This window comes from Coffea eugenioides, chromosome 6 (assembly GCF_003713205.1).
Source record: "Coffea eugenioides isolate CCC68of chromosome 6, Ceug_1.0, whole genome shotgun sequence".
Classification (NCBI taxonomy): domain Eukaryota; kingdom Viridiplantae; phylum Streptophyta; class Magnoliopsida; order Gentianales; family Rubiaceae; genus Coffea; species Coffea eugenioides.
In genome coordinates this window covers 47992849-48005869 of record NC_040040.1, presented here as the reverse complement: position 1 = coordinate 48005869, position 13021 = coordinate 47992849, and the positions used below count along the sequence as shown (strand labels likewise).

Sequence of the window (13021 nt, the reverse complement as noted above, 5' to 3'; positions counted from 1 at the left end):
TAGTTACCTCAATAGTCCAACAAATTTAATAATCTCTCATAGGATAATTACTCCAACAAAAATATCCACATACATATTACACTATGAGAGATTATATATGAAAGAACTCCATACATACATACTTACTGGCTGAGAGATGATGAGGCTTCCCGCAGTGTCCTTCGTCATTGCCGCATGTGCTCCAGAAAACCCACTGGTGATAATGATAATTGTTAAATGAATGGGAGTATGATAGTTGACAAGGCCCCAAACCTTCCGTAGAAAAAGGAGGGGAGGGAGAAGTTTGAGCTTCCATTTTTGCCAGTTGTAGTTTTGTACAGGAGAAAACTGCTATATCTTCTGGATCGATCCCGTTCCCCGATTCTCAGTTTCTTACTACTACATCTATTTTATTTATCTTCTGTTTAGGAAACTAATACTATATATATATATATACACACGCACACACACACTGGAAGACTCCAAAGTTCAAAGTCAATGGTCGACGTGAGAAAAGGGCCTAACGAGGAAGCAAACAACAGCAAGGGTTCAATAGGTTCGAAAAGCTCAAATTGTTCAACAGTTCGTGAAGAAGATTAATCAGATTAATTTAATCTCTTGCACATTCACCTACCTAATCAGGACCCCACATCAGATGCTATACAGATCGCGGAACGAAGTTGACGCTCATCAGGGCCCACACGTCACTAGCAAGTTGTGGCATTTTCTTATAATAACCAGGATGGGATAAAGGACGGAGACGCCCAGTTTAGTAAAATAATTTGTACTATTCGAAATGGATCATTAATGAAATTTGTTTGTTTTTGATGGAATTTAGTTACAGATAAACCAAAATAAAATATTGAACCAAAATTAGAGCAAACTTTCATCTAAATATGTAATCACGTGAAAAAAAATAGTAGGTGTTATTCTCATTAAAGAACCAGGTTGCAATCTACACTTGCAATTTAGAGGACTTCATCCAGGTTGCAATCTACAATTGCAATTTCAAGGTTAGGTTGCATTATGGTTTAATTAAGAGATCCATTAATTTCCCAATGATGTTGCTACTTAAAACTTATAAGCATCATCAGGGGTTCAATTTTGCTATCTTTTCATGCTCTCAGATCATTTTCAACAATAGAAAACAAAAAAAGAAAAGAAAAGAAAAGAAAAGAAAAGAAGAGTGAAGGAGGAGAGTTGACAAGGCTGTAAGCAAGAAAATGCAAAATAGTAAGAGCCAAAGTGAGCAAGAAAAAAAAACATGAAATTGACTTTATATTATTGGTAGAAGCAAGATACTTCATCCCATGTGACCTTAAACAAAGGTATAACAACAGTATAATCAAGGTTTCAATTCACATCAGCCTACAATAAGTTTCCTCACTTAATCAACCTACAAATTGCATACAACAAATCTTAAATCTGCATAACATCTACCATACTCATGGCTAACTAAGATAATATCACATTTGTGAAACACTATAGCTGGGGACTTGCTGAAAAGAAGTAATAATAATAATCAGGAATTTGCCGAGAATCCGGCCAAGCAGATTTATTGAAACGTTTGACAGCAATCCAAGAGCCATCATCTTCAAGCTGCCAATTGTAGACAACATTGGGAGCTTTCTCTCCATGTTCTGATAAAAAGTTTTCAACTGACAATCCTGAAGTCGCCACCTTCAACTCATCTAAACTGCATTCTTTAAATGCTGGCAGTTTCATCCTCTCATTTTCTCCACATTTCTCTGAAACCCCGGAAGGAAAAACATCAGAAAAAGGGGAACAAAGATTACATTTTTATACATTTAACAGAGTTTTAAGAATTACCAACATCAGAGGAATAAGGGACGTTGGCAGTTTCATGAGGTTGGAAGGCCACCAGCAAAATCCTAATTTAGAGCAGCAAGCTCCCATTGGGATGAAGACGAACAATACTGAAAAACAAAACCGGCAATCAGGTCAAGAAAACAGACAGAGAGAAAAATCACAAATGAATAGCACAAATCATAGGGAAAAAAATAACATGTAACCAACCAAGTCAATTCAATCGCCATTGCAGGAAAAAACTTGTAAAAAAAAAAAGCGTGGAAAGAGGTTACATACGATCAAAACATAGGGACAAAACACGAGAAGCAAAGCACAAGGGTCAGAGTTAAGCAAAAAAGTGGGAAAGTATTGGACTAACTCCAGATTGGGTTGGGTCTGGAGTACCCTTAGCAAATATCTGCACCAGAATACACAGAGTCTGACTGGAGCAACAGCAGTCTACAAGAAGCTGGATAACCCAGGCACAATCACTTGGAGTCCAGCGGCAAATGGGAATTTCATCACATCATCAGCCTATGATTTGCATGGGAATTAGCAAAACAACAAGGAGAAAGACATGGCCTGGGAAAGAATATGGAACCTTTAAAGGCCCTAGTAGATGGAAGTTGCTGCTGTTGAGAGTGAGGCATGGACGATTGCTCACTAATGCTGAAAAACATTACAGACATCTGCATCCTTCCAGAAAATGTGAAGTATGTGGAAGAAGAAATGAAACAGCACTGCATGCATTGAGAGACTGTGATTGGATCAACAAAATTCGGAGAGGACTTGTCTCAAGGGAAAGATGGAGAGACTTCAAATCAAAGTCCCTGATTCAATGGGTGGATTGGAACGCTAAGCAGAGTGACATAGGAAGGATCAAGAACGAACTCTGGCCCGTGCCCTCCCAAGAGGTATTGCACTGGGCATGGACAGCGAGGAATGAGAAGGTTCATCAGAGGCTGGACAGAAAGCTCAAAGCCCGTCCGGAGCAGCTAATTCAGCAAGCAGTAGAGGCTCAGGAGCTTAACAATACTCGCACGGAGAACAGGAGCCAGCCGAAATACATCAGCTGGGACAAACCACAGGAGGGCTGGATTAAGATGAATGTAGATGGAGCTGCAAAAACATAATCTAGGGAGGGCCATACTCTTGGGACTTAGAATCGCCTACAGAGCAAGCAGGGTACAAGAAAGTCATACTGGAGACAGATTCTCAGTAGCTATGTCGTTACTAGAATCAGCACTAGAGGAGAGCCAATATTGGAATATGATAAAAAAGATGATTAAAAATATAATAAAATGAATTGAAAAATATGTTTATTATGCAAGCAAAATATTATTTGAAATTTTCTTTACTTGTCGGCAAGCAATTTGTAGGCTTTGAGAAAAGGGGCCGATAGGAAGAATAATCGAAATATCATTGAAGCAAGCAAAAGCTAGAACCTAAATGGTACAAGTACAAAGCCTTCACATCGCTCTAATGGTTGAAGCTGTCCCCGGCCATTATTTCCAAAAAAAAAATTAAAAAAAAAACCCCCCAATAGAACTTAACAAAACCACAGATTTAGGCCCACTAAAATCTAGAAAAAGGATTTTTCAAAAATTTTGAATTGCCACTCGATATTGGATTTAGTTATACCGAGTCACCTAAAAGTAATTTTTGATCTCTAAAACACAAATTAAAATCCTTTAACTAGATAATTCCATGTCTTTCAAAATCAGAGAAATAAATTCGAAAGCTACATTTGTAAGGAGAAACGGTCAAAGTTTTATTCTCAAGCACCCCCTACACCTAACAAAACCGATTGCAAGTTTAATTTTGTTCTTTCAATTTTAAGGAAAAAATGAGTTAATCTATTGCTAAACACATAATATTTACTTAATTAACACAAAATACCCAAACAAATAAAAAAAATTACATAACACATACAAGAGTGAAATAAAATGAAATGATTAATTTCAAAGCTTTCAGCTGTAAAAGCCCACGAAACAACGCACGGCTCTGCCCACTCGATCATATGCACAAAATAAAAAGTAATTAAGAAAAAATATAAAAGAAAAAAGAAAAAAAAATTACAAGATTCTCAAATTGCTCCTGCATCCCATTATGGGTTACATCACTTCTAAAAAGAGGAATAAATTAATTACAATGTGAATTGACAAATAGATAGACTAATGAAGCAAAAGTTGACTAATCTAGTCTTAGGACTTAATTAAAACTACCCAAAACAAGTTCGGTGGTAAATCTGAAAGATTGTAAATTTTGGGGTGAAATCACAAATGTGTCATCTTTCTCCATTGAAACAATGGAGAAACCTGCGTAACCTGCGTTCTTGTTTCTTCAATGGAACTTTCACCGGAAACTAGAAATCATCATCTCCGGCGCGCATTGGACTTGCCAGATCTTCGGCCTCTCTCTCTCACGCACGAACGCACAATACACACACCAAATTCCATTGGACAACCAAAAATAGAACGAAGGGAAAATATAGAAGAAAATCAAAACAAAAATCTCTGGGTCTTTGATGGCTTTCCGGCGAAGTCACGGGGTCCGATCAGCGTTGGACTGATCGGAGCTCCGCCCCACGCGCTCAGATACAAGAGATTTGTCTCTTTACTTCAAGTTCTCATTTAGGCATTTCTTCAAACAGTAGATGGGCATACGAAAATTCTAAAGATCTCATACAATTCCAACGAGAGAAAGACCCAAAACTTGTAATCAAAATATGATTTCAGTCCAAGAAAGCCAAAGAGTATACTCGGCCATGAAAATTGCAAAATAAGTGCAGATAAAAAAAAAAGTCAAATTGAGATTAAAGTTGGAAAGGAAGTAAGAGCTCACAGTGCATTTTAAATGACGACTTGATAACCGTGGTGGTATGGACAAACTCCGACGACCCAGCAGTGGCAGCGGCTCCTCCTCTGTTTCCCGTCGGTTCTTTTATTTTTATTTTTATTTTTCACCGACAGTAATAGGATAATGGCAGATGGATTGAAAAAGGGGATTCTTTTGTGAAAGATGGAGCTGATGATTAGGGATTGAGGAAATCTAGCTCATGGCGGATGAATTGGGATTAATGGTGATGAATGCAAGAAATAGTGGTCCAAGTCCTCAGTTTCTAATATCTGTCAAGTTTTCAAAATTGGGATCGTATTTAAGATCTTGTTTTTGTGTCCGCAGACGAGATCGTAGGATGGATAGATCCAATAAAAAAAAAACGTAAAAAATACTCATACCCATAATTTTTAAATTTGCAATTCACATATAGAGCAATAAATATTATTGTAACTCATATGTAATCAATATAATAGATAATGTAACTTATGCGTTGTGTGACTTATGCTATCTAAAGTATTTGGGGAGTCTAAAATTAAAATAAAAATTTTGAGAGTATATGTAACATATTGTAATACATGTGATCAAACTAAAAGTCTTATTCTTTCTTATTTTTAAATCCTTACGTAATTAATGGACAAGATAGTTGGAAAAGTTGATTTTATATGTATATAGACCCTTTAAGTATTTATTAATAAGATAATTAAACACAATATATTTAATTAATTATAACATTTATTGATGATTACATCATTTTTTATATGTATAAGAAGATAAATAAATATTACATACATAATGAAATGTTTGAAATATATTTTCTTTGACTAAAAAATTAGTATACAATAAACAAATAATTGAAGAAGATTATGAGATAGAAATTTATGACAAAATCATGTACTTTGGGTTCAGAGTTGTAGCCTACTACTTACTTACCTATATATAACAAAAATACTTAATTTACCCGAATAAAAACCCCAAATAAGTGTCCTGAGTGATAACTTACAAGCGATCATCTTCTTAATGGATCAATTTTAAATGTTCACCATTTTTGGGGGTAAGGAATTAGCATGATACACTTATATGTGCTTAAAGCCTTTCAATTCTAGTTTCCAATACCACAGACGATATTCAATTCCGAGTTTTCTATAGAAAGTTATGATCAACAAATTTTTATAGTAATATCTTGAAATAGTAGGATCGTATTACGATCCTACGATCTAGAATGCAATCCCACCGATTTTGTTTGTTTAGGGTAAAATTTTGATCCTAATTACAATTCTACATTCGGATCGTGATTTTAACAACTATAATGAGTAATTGACCTAGTAAATTTTAATTTTAATTTAGAAATTAGATAAGTAATCTTAGATATAACATGGTGACTTTCAAATCGATATCAAATTTGTAGATAAGTAATCATAAATATAATTAACGTAGTACTCCAAGAAACTAGAATTGAGATTGTAGATAAAATAATCATAAACATATATCACATAATACAAATGTTTCAAAGGTTGAACACTTCAACTATTGAAATAACTAGATGGTTACCAATTTAAATTCTAACTCTGCAACTAGTTGTACTAGACATGGCACCTATAAATCACAAATTTGACTAGTAATATAGTGTCAAAATTTGAGACTTTTTAATATATTAATGTTATCTAATTATAAGGATAACCAAATTTTCGTAAAAATCAAAGTTTACTCTTAAAAGTAATTAGTGCTAAATTAAAGGTTTTGTTGTGATATGAATTATCTAATGATAGCAAATGCATTGAAACAAGCAAGCAAAGATATCTAGATAAATGCCAATTACAATCTCGTGTTCAAATTAACATACACTAGCATTTATAACATTTACAATTCCGTGTTTAAATGCACATCCAATGTGTGTGCAATCAAAAAATATATAATATCTATGATCATATATTTTAAATAAAATTTTTATTATCGAAACAAACTTTAATCTTTTAATAATGTTCATAAAATAATTTTATATTAGTAGTTACAATATTTAGTGGTGGTTATGTTGAAAACATATAATTAAATAGTTAAAAGTAAAAATAGTGATAAATAGTTATAGATAGTTAAAGTAAAAGTAGTTTTTATAAGGGCAAAAAATAAATTTTATAAAATGTTAACCCCGGATCCATTCTTCAAACTTTATATATAGTATAGATAACCATACACCTACATTCACTGAGTATTCTATTATAACAAAATGTACCTACATTTTCATAGTTTTCACATTTACTATCCCTTCTTCTTCTTTTTTTTTTTCCATTTGTTTAAAGTAATTTATCCAATTTTTGCCATTCAATTTTTTAATTCTGCTTATTTGTTCAAAAGCGATTTTTCTTTATTTGATTTACCTTTTTTTAATTCTATTTAATATAATTTAACCAACATTTTTCTTTTTCTTTAAGAAAAAACACTATTCTTATAATTTGTAAATGTGATGGCTATCCCAACTATCCATGACTATGCAAAAGAAAAAAAAAGAATAGTTGGTGCATATACACAATTATCACATTTGATACATGAAGTTTTTCAATTAACTAATTACATTAATGAATTATTCTACTACATAAATAATCACAAATAACCAAGAGATAATCCAAAATGCATAGATGAAATTCATAGTATGGAAGCATATAATTTTATAACCTTTTAAACTTTGTATGATTTCTAAAGGAAGTAATTGACTTTTGAGATACCATGTATGCATATTGAAATTAATATCGTATATTTAATAGTAACTTGTATAGTGCTTGTAATTAGAATGTAAAAGGTAACTAAGACTGTTAATTATCCACAAAATATATATAAATGTGAAAAAAATGTTCAAAACATTATTCACATTTTATTAAATGAATTTTTTTGCCATTCACTTTCAAAATAGTAACTTTACGTCCCTTACAAAATTAAGTTTGTAAAATTTTGTCCCAACCTAGGTTTTTGACTACTTTTTATCTTGAATCAATCATGTGACCTACACAAGGTCATTTTTTTATGGCAAAAAAGTTAGATCTCATTTATAATTAAATAAATGATGAAATTCATATTTATTTTTTGCCATTTGTCCTAAAAAGTAATCTGACATTTTTGCAATATTCATTTTTGTCCTAAAAAGTAAAATCTAACATTCATATTTATCTTTGCCATTTGCCATAAAAACATTTTTATTTAGTATGCAAGAATTGAATCTTTTTCAACTGTAAGTATTCCTTGTAGAGTGAACTATAATCCATTGGGCAAAGAACCTGAGCGGCCATTAAACTATTATCAAGATCATGTTTTGGCCATCGAACTATTTTTCGTCAATAATTGACCACTAAACAACTTAATCAGTAAATTCGTGCCCATTTCGTCAGTAATGACTTTTAATTTCTGAAATTAGCATTACACGTGGCAAATCATAGGGGCAATTTTGTCCAACAATTTTCTGATCGTTCACTTACATTAAACCCATCAACTGAAAAGAAAAAAAGCAGAACGTGGGGCCACCTTCACCCTTGATAGCCCTGTAATCAATCGATACATCTACTTCTTGTTGGCTGCCTCCAATATTAGCTCTGGTGCTGTAATGTAATCTTTTCTTGTTGTCATAAACGTTCTCTCTTCTCAAAACCATTACCTGGTTTCTGATCTCGGCAGCCGCCGTCTCCTTAGGAGTTGGCCTAGCACTGGCAGCGCCTCCTCCGCTTCCAGCGATGCTCCTTAGGAGTTGGCATAGCGGTAGCAGCTCCTCCCCAACAAGGAGCGGTATTTCTCCCCCGATGAAAATTACGACTTAATAACCGGATGCGGGGTCGGGTCTCGATCCGAATTTGGCCCGGGAAAGACCCAGAACACCCGAGCAATAGTAGAGCTAGTATTTGGAAGACCAACAAGTGTTTTGGATCCTCATTTCTTCCAGAAAGTAAAGCGCGGATTGAATTGAAGGTGGAAGGAAGGGGGCGGTGGAAAAGAAAGGTGGTGGTTGTCGAGGAGGAGGTAGATGTGGAGGGAACAAGTGCCGAATGGGCTTTTGGACCAGGTGAGGCCAAAGAGGCCTTGTTGAGTTTGATAGAGGGAGGTGGTGAGATTAGGATTGGCAAAAAGGACCGCCTTGGCGGCGGCGGCGGTGCGGAAGCATGAAGGGAAGGAAAAAGAGTGGTGGCCGGGATGGGGCATTTTGAGAATTCCAACTATAATGACTCTGGGTCAGGAGTGAGGTTTGGGAGATTGGTTGGATTTGCTTTTGTGAAATGTGATGATGTAAATTGCGGGTTTATGTATACTTAGTGATCCGTGCACCCTTGACGTGTACAGCTTTTTTTTCTTTTCAGTTGATGGGTTTAATGCAAGTAAACGGTCAATAAATTATTGGACAAAATTACCCCTGTGATTTGCCACGTGTAATGCTAATTTCAGAAATTAAGAGTCATTACCGACGAAATGGGCACGAATTTACTGATTAAGTTGTTTAGTGGTCAATTATTGATGAAAAATAATTCGATGGCCAAAACATGATCCTGACAATAGTTTAATGGCCGCTCAAGTTTTTTGCCCTAATCCATTTGGTACCAACATGGCATGTTAAGGTCGAGATCGTAATTCTGAAAACACGACTAGTATGTTAAGTAGCTTGTTAGCGATAACAAAACTCAGGTTTTGATGCAAAAAAAAAAAAGTCATTAATTCACAGCCGGTTGTCATTAATACACGCAAAAAAATTTTCCGGGTGCCATCTAGGGGTGCAATCAAGTCAAGCTGCTCGCGAGGAGCTTGCGAGCGGCTTAGTAAAAAGACCGAGCTCGAGCTACTCGTTACATTCAACGAGTCGAGTTTGAGTTCCAAAAATAAATACTCGAGTGCTCGACGAGTTTAATCGAGTTTTTATATTAAATTTATATTGTATATTTTGAAAAAAAAATTATAGGCTTATTTCAAAACTCGAGCTCGAGCTCGAGTAGATTGGGCTTGATATTTACTCGAGTTTACTCGAGTTCAAACGAGTTGAGCTTAATTTTATTTTATCGAGTCGTGCTCGAGTCCAAATTTTTTTACTCGTTCGAACTCGAGCTCGGGCTCGAATAGCACTGATTCTGATCGAGTTCGAGCTCGACTATCGACTTGGGTCGATAGTAAATCTAGTTCCATCCATCATTAAGGCTGGTTTGTTAAGCCAACCCTACAGCCAGTTGCCTTATTTTAGTTGGGCCCCAATTGACATGTGAAAGATGTCCAAGCTGAGTTGTCTTGTTAATACTTCTGCCCACGGTGGAGAGTTCCCTCTACTTTCCAGTTTGCACACTAGAAGCAACCGACAAGAACCAGTCAAAAGTCATAACCACAAGAGTTGGTCAGTCCTGCGTTTTGCAGATAGCTTTGCCTTGGGGTTTTGGGACCCAAAACAACCAATTTCTTGATTAAATTCCATTTTTTTTAAAATTTCCCTTGAGACACGAATATGTAGCAGACACAATTTTTGGTCTTCCATTAGCGGCTGATGGGTATACAAAGGGACAAAAACGTGCGCATAGACCTTTCATTCTTCTAGACTGGTAATTCTGCATATGCTTTGCACCCATCATTATCAATGGCATACAAGCATGGCCTTCTACGATCTATAACTTGCAAGACTTGTGAAAGGAATGAAAATCAATGCAAGGCTGTGGAGATAATATACATTTTGATCGTTATCTCTATTATGACACACAAATCCTACTTAACTGAAATTACCTCTCTTCCATTCTCACGTTCTCCCTTACTAATGATTTTTTTTTTTACTTCCAATTGTATATATTTCTGTATAATACATTTTTTATTACACATTACAGAAAATAATTATATTCACTTACACTATTTTTGTGATTCTTTCAAATAAAATTTTTTTTTGATAAGTTACACACGTATCGAGTGTGCCTCGATGACTAGTATTAATTAAAGCTCTAACTCCACTTTGCATCCATTAATTTTTTTCATTGGCTTCTCAATTTGCAGCTTCAATCTTATTTTTGAGCACGTTGTGTTCTAAACTTTCAAATTTATCCCACTTGGACCTCTCTGTTAACTCCATTGTGAAATTGACAGATTTTGCGCGTGGGCATAAACTCCACGCAAATGTTAAATCCATTTGGCTTCTCAAACTCCACGCAGATTTTGTACTCCATTTGTGACCTCCATTAAGAAACATTTGTTGACAGGTTCAATTCTCTTTGTGCCCATAACTTATTACTGTTCCCAACAAATTACGACCCCATGTTTGGTTTATATTTAAATGTGCTAAATAGGCGCTTATTGAAAGGACTTTGAGGAGTTGGTTTTTTTTTTTTTGTTTAAACTATAATTAATTTAGTAAAGCATCTGAACACGGGAAGTGCAAAAATTGTGATTGTGTATATTCACCTGATAAATTAGATATATTTGCACGTGCCCTGGCACATTTCTTTTTTTAAAAAAAAAAATCCATTCACAAAAAGATAAACTTTAGTGAATGCAAATTAAGACCCGAAATGATCAGAAATAAGGAGGAGACGTTCAAAAAGGAAATTAAATCCAAGGCTAGCCAGCGTGTTGTTGGCAACTAAATCTAATCTATAACAATTTTTGGACGGCACCAAAAACTGCGGACAAAACCACACATGTTATTCATTAGGTTGACGCAGGTTTTAAAAAAATTCAATGACTCAAGCTGTGCCATACTATCTCACAATCTGCACTCTTTGGCTTTTGAAGACCGCGGGGTATTTACAAATAGTAAAAACTAGAGATTATGACTCCAAAGGTAAAAACCTTGTATTTATTTATTTATTTATTTATTGTAATGGTGTAAGGATGACATTTGAAAAATAAGGAATAAACAAGAGGATTAGAATTCAAGACTTCCCTAAATATATATGCCACTTAGCTTGTTTATTTATTTATTTTCGTTTGTATGGAATGTTTTCTTGATTCGACCACTGGGTCAAACAATCTTCTGTGCTTCAGCCAAAAGCCACCGTCGACCTTAAAAAGAGCTCAATAGCGTGTTGAGCAATTACATGTGATTATCAATTTTAAGATGCAATAAATTGAACCAGAAACAAAAGATATATATAGAACAGGTATTTTTATCTAGAACAATTGTCTAATAGCGTCCATTACCTGTTCTATTGTCCCCGTACTTGCAATGATATCTAGATTAACAGGATAGATCATTAAAAAAAAAAAAAAAGATTAGTAAGCACTAAAATAACACATATTAGTGTTCAAGATATACACCAATATGCATGTAACTAATAGAAAAATATTATTAAAAATTTGGGTATATTTGTCAAAATCATTTTCGGATGAATTAGTTTTATATTTTTGACACTAGATAGTAGAAAGTTCATCAAAATAAAGTTTATAAATAGATAGTTAATTAGAAGTAATCCGAAAATATAATTGTCAGTTGCTACTTGGTAGTTAAAGGAGATATTGGGTAGTTATCAAGGATAGTTTAAAAAGAACATAAAGCGACAACAATATGTTTATTTCAAAATCCCCTTCCTCCCATTTTTTTCTTTTGGTGGGACTCTCCTCCTTTATAAATAATACAGATAATAATAAAAAATGTAAATATCAAAACAACAACGTACAAAACACAACTTTTAATGCAAATATTTGTATGTTAATCTATTAAGGTCAACATTTATCATCGGGTACTCACAAGTCACAAACGATTTTTTATATATAATTTCTTCTCAATTTCCTTGGTTATTGGCATACTTTGCATTTAGTCTTGACAATTCAATTTACAAAAAAAAAAAAAGGAAAATTAATGTTTTAGCTCTATAGAAAAACAACTTTCTAGTTTTTATATATACTTGTACACATGAGGAATATTTTTCTTTAAATTACTCCCTAACATTCCCAAAAATCTTTAACTTGCCATAACCTTATAGACTGCAACTGAAAAGAGTGAATGGCAATACCCAATGTTGGGATTTACATAGAAGACCTGCATTTCCACCAAGATTTTTAGTGAGATCTAATTAGTTTTCACGTGTTCCTTTATTTATTAATATTTGCACGTTGTCTGCTTGAATTTTCATGGGATTATTTTATTAACTGGATGTCAAGGGCCCGATGTTCAATGTGATTTATTAATCTCGTGCCAATTTAGTCAATTAAATCCGTAATTGTTTGATTGATTAATATTAGTGGCAACTGGTGTGTTTACACATTAGGGGAACGTGCAATCTAATTTAAATAACCCTCGTAGCGTGTTATTGATTAGGGCTAGGTTTTTCTGGTTATTAATGCAATTGGAAAATTAATTCCTACGGTCGTACCTAGGAGTACTTTTCTGGTTAGGGGTGATTAATGGTCGTACCTTGGTCACCTATAAATTAAGGAAAAATTGGTCATTAGAGTTCATCGA

At 34.3% G+C, this 13021-nt stretch overlaps 1 long non-coding RNA gene across 1 annotated transcript; it reads right to left on the bottom strand.

Moving 5' to 3' along the window:
* Window positions 1-1240: 1240 nt before the first annotated feature.
* Window positions 1241-1898, bottom strand: LOC113776242. Its single transcript, XR_003468989.1, has 2 exons — window positions 1810-1898; window positions 1241-1727 (listed from the first exon to the last, which is right to left on the bottom strand). It is a non-coding gene; the product is annotated as an uncharacterized LOC113776242 (long non-coding RNA).
* Window positions 1899-13021: the final 11123 nt, after the last annotated feature.